The sequence below is a fragment of the Nicotiana sylvestris genome, chromosome 8 (genome assembly GCF_000393655.2).
Source record: "Nicotiana sylvestris chromosome 8, ASM39365v2, whole genome shotgun sequence".
In the NCBI taxonomy this organism is placed as follows: Eukaryota; Viridiplantae; Streptophyta; class Magnoliopsida; order Solanales; family Solanaceae; genus Nicotiana; species Nicotiana sylvestris.
In genome coordinates this window covers 210,664,293-210,672,279 of record NC_091064.1, presented here as the reverse complement: position 1 = coordinate 210,672,279, position 7,987 = coordinate 210,664,293, and positions in this window count along the sequence as shown.

Sequence of the window (7,987 nt, the reverse complement as noted above, 5' to 3'; positions counted from 1 at the left end):
ACAACTGAAAAGTCTGAAATGTACAAAACAAAGACTAATGAAATGAAGAGGGAGAAAAGCAATGTTACGAACGCCAACAACTACCTTACTAAACTCCGATGACTCTGCCTCCAATCAGCCAAAACCCGCTACCGGGTGTATAAATACCTAAATCTGCACACAAGGTGTAGGGAGTAAAGTGAGTACTCCAACTCAGTGAATAACAAATATAAATAATGACTGAAATTAAGAAATCACGTAAAACACAAGGCATTCCATACTGAAGCAATAAAGTCACTTAAAATAGTAAAACGGTGAAAAGTCAAGTGAAAATCCCTTTCTCAACAAGTAAAACAAGTAATTGACAGGTAAGTAAACAAATAGAAATTTGCCCCTCGGGAACAATATCAACAAATCCGCCCCTCGGGCAACATCTCAAAACAGTACCAGCCCCTCAGGCACAATATCAGAACATTGCCATCCCCTCGGGCTCAATATCACATCACAATGGGTATCCGCACTCACTGGGGTATACAGACTCCGGGAGGGGCCCCTTACAACCCAAGCGCAATATCAAGCCATCTTGTGGCATCAAATCTAGGCCCTCGACCTCATATCAGTCAAGCCACCTCGTGGCATATATATCTCAGGCCCTCGGCCTCATAAACAATATCAACAAGCCACCTCATGACGTACATATCTCAGGACCTCGGCCTCAATTAGTATTAGTGTTTCCTCATAACTAGGCCTTCGGCCTTACTCAGTTAAAAATACTCACAAGCCCCTCGAGACAGTAATGATGATCCGTGCCACTCCGAGAGAAAAGACGACCAGTGGGGAAGCAGGGGTACAGTTGAAGGGGGAAGATGTCAAGCCAGTGGTGATATTAGGGAAGAGTCCATCCACCACAACAAGGAAACCAAAGCCAACCAAATTGGTAGTATCGGGAGCATCATTTGCGCCCGTAATTGTCGTGAAGGGGGTCTGCAAGGAATTAGTCATTATAAAGCCGGTAGTCCAATTGCTAGTGGTTGATAGCAAGGCTGTGCCTTGGAAGTATGAAAAGGCAGTGGTAATGCACAAGGGAAAGCAAGTGGAGGAGGATAGTTGTGAGGCGCAGGGACTGACTCGATCGGGACGGTGTTTTGCTCCAGTGGAGTTGAGAAGGTCCAACCCAACAGTAGCAAAGAAACCCGTGTCGGAAGAAGAGGCGGAGGAATTCCTAAAAAAAGATGAAAGTGCAGGATTATTCTGTTGTCGAACAGTTGAAGAAAACACCGGCCCAGATCTCGTTGTTATCAGTATTGATCCATTCGGATGAGCATCGCCGGGCCCTAATGAAAATGCTGAATGAAGTTCATGTGCCCAATGAAATTTAAGTAACCCACCTTGAAACAATTTGCAACAAAATTTTTGAGGTGAACAGGGTAACGTTCTCTGATGATGATCTACCAGTGGAGGGCGCGGAACATAATAAAGCTCTCTACTTGACTGTAAAATGTGAACATTCGGCAGTTACTCGGGCATTGGTGGATAACGGCTCAAGTGCCAATATTTGTCCATTATCCACCCTGAATCAGCTGAAGATCGACCACGGTAGGATCCACAAGAACAACATTTGCGTCCGAGGATTTGACGGAAATGGAACAACCACAATGGGGGATATTATACTTGAGTTGACCATCGGTCCGGTCCAGTTTACCATGGAGTTCCAGGTATTAGATGTCGCGGTATCTTATAACCTTCTATTAGGACGACCGTGGATCCACGCGGCTAAAGCAGTGCCATCCACCTTGCATCAAATGGTCAAGTTCGAGTGGGATAGACAAGAGGTCGTGCTGCACGGCGAGGACACTGCGTGCACCATGGGAGGCGCCATTGTGCCCTTCATAGAGGGTCCCTGGGTTTACCAGGTTTTCGATGCAGTGTCGACAAACAAGATTTCCGAGGGTGAGATCATTCAGCACCCTAGGGTAGCTTCCGCAACAGTCATGATGGTTTTAGAAATGCTGGGTAATGGGTTTGTGCCGGGAAAAGGCCTGGGGGCTGAGCTTCAGGGGATTGTCCAACCTGTCTCCTTGCCCAAGAATTTGGAGACCTTTGGATTGGGGTTCAAACCTACCGCGGCAGATGTAAAGCGAGCGCGGAATATGAAGAAGAGAGTTTGGGTTCTTCCCAATCCAATTCCACGCCTCTCCAGATCCTTTATTAGGGCAAGTGCCAAGGGGTCACCGGTCCCAAAAATTCTCGGACCATTGATTGGGATGGACGGGGATTTTAATCAGAGCTTTGAAAGGCTGTTCGTTGATGTCCATGTAATAGAAATTGGAGAGGGTTCCAGCAGAGCAGACATACAGTTTGTGGGGCCTAAGGCCAATACCAACAATTGGACGGTTACTCCTCTTCCTACCCGCGGGGGAGGGGGGGTCCTGGTAGTAGGCCTTGATTTTTCTTTCTTGTTTTTCGGATTATTCTAGGGTGTAATCCAAATCTCATTTTATTTTGTAAAGTGTGAACCCTGTTATCTCGCATTTTTAATAAAATTCTCTTTCCTTGTCTCATTTTGATTTTGTTTTGTTCTTTTCTCTTTCTGAAAAGTTCTCTTTTTACTGGTTCTAATGACATGGCATGCACAACGGATCTTCAACCTAGTCTAATAAATCAATCTGACTCCTACTTAATTATACAAAAAATCGGTTATGATGATGAGTCTGAATATGACAAGGATGAAGCCTTCGAAGAAATAAACCGAGAATTGTGCCAATTCGAAGAGAAACCCAAGCCTAATCTGAATGACACCGAAGTTGTAAATCTAGGGGATGCAGATAATGTCAGAGAAACCAAAATCAGCATCCACATTGAGCCAAACATTAGGGAGGAAATAATCAAAGCCCTCATTGAGTTCAAAGATGTTTTTGCATGGTCATATGATGATATGTCGGGATTAAGCACCGATCTAGTGGTTCACAAATTGCCCACTGACCCGGCATACCCTCCGGTCAAGCAAAAACTGAGGAAGTTCAAGACGGATATGAGTGTGAAGATCAAAGAAGAAGTGACCAAGCAGCTGCAGGCGAAAGTCATTCGGGTCACTCGATATCTCGATTGGTTGGCCAATGTGGTACCAGTGCCGAAGAAGGACGGGAAAATCAGGGTATGTGTCGACTACCGCAATCTCAACAAGGCAAGTCCTAAGGATAATTTTCCATTGCCCAACATCCATATCTTGATCGATAATTGCGCTGGGCGCGAGATCGAATCCTTTGTGGACTACTATGCAGGATATCATCAGATCTTAATGGACGAAGAAGATGCGGAAAAGACGGCTTTCATTACACCATGGGGAACTTACTGCTACCGGGTAATGCCTTTCGGATTGAAGAATGCTGGGGCAACGTACATGCGAGCAATGACTACTGTGTTTCACGACATGATACACAAAGAAATTGAAGTGTACGTAGATGATGTGATCATAAAGTCCTGGCGTCAGGAAGACCATGTAGCAGACTTAAGGAAGTTCTTTCAAAGACTGCGAAGGTATGATATTAAGCTCAACCCGGCCAAATGTGCCTTCGGGGTTCCATCAGGAAAGCTATTAGGATTCATCGTCAGTCGACGGGGTATTGAGTTGGACCCATCCAAGATCAAATCCATCTAAGATTTGCCACCGACAAAGAACAAAATGGAGGTAATGAGTCTGTTGGGAAGACTAAACTATATCGGCAGGTTCATTGCTCAACTCACGGCGACCTGTGAACCCATATTTCGGCTGCTGAAGAAAGATGCTGCAGTAGACTGGACGGCGGAGTGTCAAGAAGCCTTGGACCAGATCAAAGGGTATCTGTCAAATCCACCTGTGTTGGTCCCACCTGAGCCGGGGAGACCATTAATTCTTTATCTGACGGTCCTGGAGAATTCGTTTGGCTGCATATTGGGGCAACACGACATTACAGGAAGGAAGGAGCAGGTCATTTATTATCTTAGCAAGAAGTTTACAGTATATGAGGTCAAGTACACTCAACTCGAGAGGACATGTTGCGCCCTAACTTGGGTGGCTCAAAAGTTGAAGCACTATTTGTCCTCATATACTACTTATCTCATTTCCCGTTTGGATCCATTAAAGTACATTTTCCAGAAACCTATGCCTACAGGGAGGTTAGCAAAATGGCAAATTTTGCTCACAGAGTTTGATATCGTCTATGTGACGAGGACGGCCATGAAAGCCCAAGCACTGGCCGATCATTTGGCTGAGAATCCCGTTGATGAAGAATACGAGCCTTTGAAGACGTATTTTCCGGACGAGGAGTAATACATATAGGTGAGTTGGAATTACCCGAGGAACCAAGTTTGAAGCTTTTCTTTGATGGAGCCGCAAATGCGAAAGGGGTTGGAATAGGAGCGGTACTCATTTCTGAAACAGGGCATCACTATCCTGTTACAACTCAGATATGTTTCTATTGTACCAAAAACATGGCCGAGTATGAAGCATGCATTTTGGGTCTGCGACTAGCTGCAGACATTTTGGGAGACTCGGACCTCCTGGTGCATCAGATTCAGGGTGAGTGGGAAACACGGGATTTGAAACTCATACCCTATCGACAATGTTTGCACGATCTTAACAAGCGATTTCGATCAGTGGAATTCAAACACATCCCAAGAGTTCATAATGAGGTTGCTGATGCATTGGCCACCTTGGCATCAATGTTACACCACCCAGACAAAATTCATGTCGACCCATTGCACATTCAGGTTCGTGATCAGCATGCTTATTGCAATGCGGTAGAGGAGGAAGTGGATGGCGAGCCATGGTTTTATGACATAAAGGAGTACCTCAAGATGGGGATATACCCGGAGCAGGCCACTGGAGATCAAAAAAGAGCCATTCGGCATTTGTCAAATGGTTTCTTCCTCAGTGGGGGAGTGTTGTACAGAAGAACCCCAGATTTGGGATTGCTAAGATATATAGACGCCGGTCAAGCGACGACAGTTATGGCAGAGGTGCATGCTGGAGTTTGTGGGCCGCATATGAGCGGATATGTATTGGCAAAGAAGATTCTTCTAGCAGGGTACTATTGGCTCACTATGGAGCATGATTGTATCAATTTTGTGCGTAAATGCCATCAATTTCAGATACACGAAGACCTAATTCATTCTCCGCCAACAGAATTGCATACAATGTCAGCGCCATGACCATTTGTCGCATGGGGCATGGATGTCATCAGGCCTATTGAGCCGGCAGCGACCAACGGCCATAGGTTCATTCTGGTGACCATCGACTTTTTCACCAAGTGGGTTGAAGCTGAAACTTTCAAGTCGGTAACCAAGAAGGCAGTGGTGGATTTTGTTCACTCCCATATCATCTGCAGATTTGGGGTCCCAAAAGTGAACATCACGGATAATGGTGCAAATCTTAACAGCAATTTGATGAGGGAGGTATGCCAACAGTTCAAGATTACACACCGCAATTCCACCCCATATCGTCCCAAGGTGAATGGAGCAGTTGGAGCAGCCAACAAAAACATCAAGAAGATACTGAGGAAGATAGTAGAAGGATCTAGACAATGGCATGAGAAATTACCCTTTGCCTTATTGGGTTATCGCACTACAGTCCGGACTTCCGTAGGTGCAACTCCTTATTTGTTGGTATACGGAACTGAGGCAGTAATACCAGCAGAGGTTGAAATTCCGTCCCTCTGGATTGTCGCTGAAGCCGGGATTGATGATGAAGAATGGGTCAAAGCTCGACTGGAGCAGTTGAGCTTGATAGACGAAAAAAGATTGGCAGCAGTGTGTCATGGCCAGTAGTATCAGAAGAGAATGGCAAAGGCATACAATAAGAAGGTGCGTCCTAGAAAATTTGAAGTAGGGCAGCAAGTATTGAAACGGATCCTCCCACATCAGATCGAAGCAAAAGGCAAGTTCGCCCCAAATTGGCAAGGGCCTTATGTTGTGACCAGAAAGTTATCCAACGGCGCTTTATGTCTAACAGATATCGAAGGAAGATGTGTCGACATGGCTATCAATTCTGATGCAGTCAAAAGATATTATGCGTAATTTCTTTGATTATGATAGTTATTGGTTCGTTTGCTTGTACTTGGTATTTATTGGATAATGAAATGACGGAGGCAATTCTTTTTTCTATCCAAACACTTTTAACCTTTGATTCCCCCTTTGAGCCTTATTTAGTCTTTCATACCCCTTTTTTGGAATCATTAAAAAATATATGAAAAAAAAGGAATAATAAAAAAATGAAAACAAGATAAAAGGTCATAAGAAAAACAAAGGAATCGTTGGGAACTACGTTTGACCTCATTCCTCAAAGAGAATACGTAGGCGCCTCACGGCTCGGTCATAGTGTGCATAGTTCAACATAGTGTAACAAAAATAAAATCCCCTAAGCAAAGAAAGCTGGGGCAGAAGTTAGGTTTTAAAGTTTCAAAAAAGGTTTGATTCCAAGAGTTGTAGTAGTTCACCCATCAAAGTTATTTTGAATTTTTTATAGCCTTTCTTTTAGCCCCACACCGAAACCAACATCGATGTCCAAAAAAGACCTCCCGATCAATATTCGAGAGGTGTCAAGTTAGGCAAATGAAAACTGAGAATAATGCACTGATCCCCAGCAAGAAGAGGATCATAAACTGGAAATGAATTGATAGCCGAAAAGAATCTCCAGAAGAGAGAGTCATATCGGCAACACTCCAATTCCCCGCTGAAAAAAATAAAATGAGAGAGTCTTATCGGTGAAAACCTTCACAGGCACCATAAGGCGACAAAAGATGAGAGAAATGAAACGAGAGAATCTTATCGGTGAAAAACCTTCACAGGCACCATAAGGCGACAGGAGCTGAGGGAAAGGAGAGAGTCTTATTAGTGAAAACCCCTCGAAGGACAATATAAGGCAACAAGATAGATTGGCAAAAAGGATCTGGATTTGCGAAGAGGTGAGCACCTATTTATCCCCAGCAAGTGAGGCCATCAGGAAGATTGATTGATACAAATAGACTGGGTTGATTAATCCGTAATGCACGACATGATCGTTGTGACCAGTCATACCGTCCAGATAAGTTCTTTCCTTTTCTTCTCCCCCAGCGTTTGCTCAGAAAGATTTTTCTCTTTTTCTATCTTTTTATTTCTTTGTCTAAAAAGATTTTTTCCAGAAATTTATTTCGAGAAGGATTTTTTAGAGTTTACTACCAGGGGCCAAAAGGGTACAAAGCAAAATACGAAGGGGACAGGCCAAAGTCAAGACAATAAGACAAAAGGCGTTTGTTGCAAAACCAAATGACAAACTGGCCTGGAAAGTTAAGGGGAACATGAAGAAAAGCGGGAATCAGAGGTTTAAAGACTTATGAACCAAGTTCCAAAAAGATCCCCGGCAGAACTTCGATAGATCACTAACCAAGGTCCAAGGGGGTCAGACAAAACAGAAAGGGGGAAAGAGGGAGAGAGAATTAATCCGCAGCAAGATAACCCTAACAGTCCTATCCTCAATAACATTATTCCCAGATGATAACATTTTATGCCCTGCAGTGCTGAGAGAAAATAAAGTTTTAAGGGAGTAGTTTTGGAGTTGAAGAGAACTCCCCCAGCATGTTTTGAAACAAAAAAGCGGGGAAGAGATAAATGGAAAATCATCCCCAGCAGGAATATCATCCCCAGCAGAAATACCATCCCCGACAGGAATATCATTTCCAGCAAGCAACTTTATCCCCAACCAGTTTTGGGAGCACAGAGCAAAGGAAAGGGAAAGGAAAAGTCATCCCCCAGCAGGAGTGACACTATCACTCACCATGTTAAAACTAACAAAGTTTTCTTTGATTTTTACAGGAAAATAAGGATTGATGATGGCAGAAAGACACGCCACAAAGAAGGTCACCAAAACCGGGGCAGAAAATTTTCTGCCATTGTTAAAAAATTTCTCGGAGGAACGAGGAAACAAATCCAAATACATTTCTGTTTTTTTTTCATGTCCTAGGCGCCCACCAGTATAATGAGGGTATACTTTTCT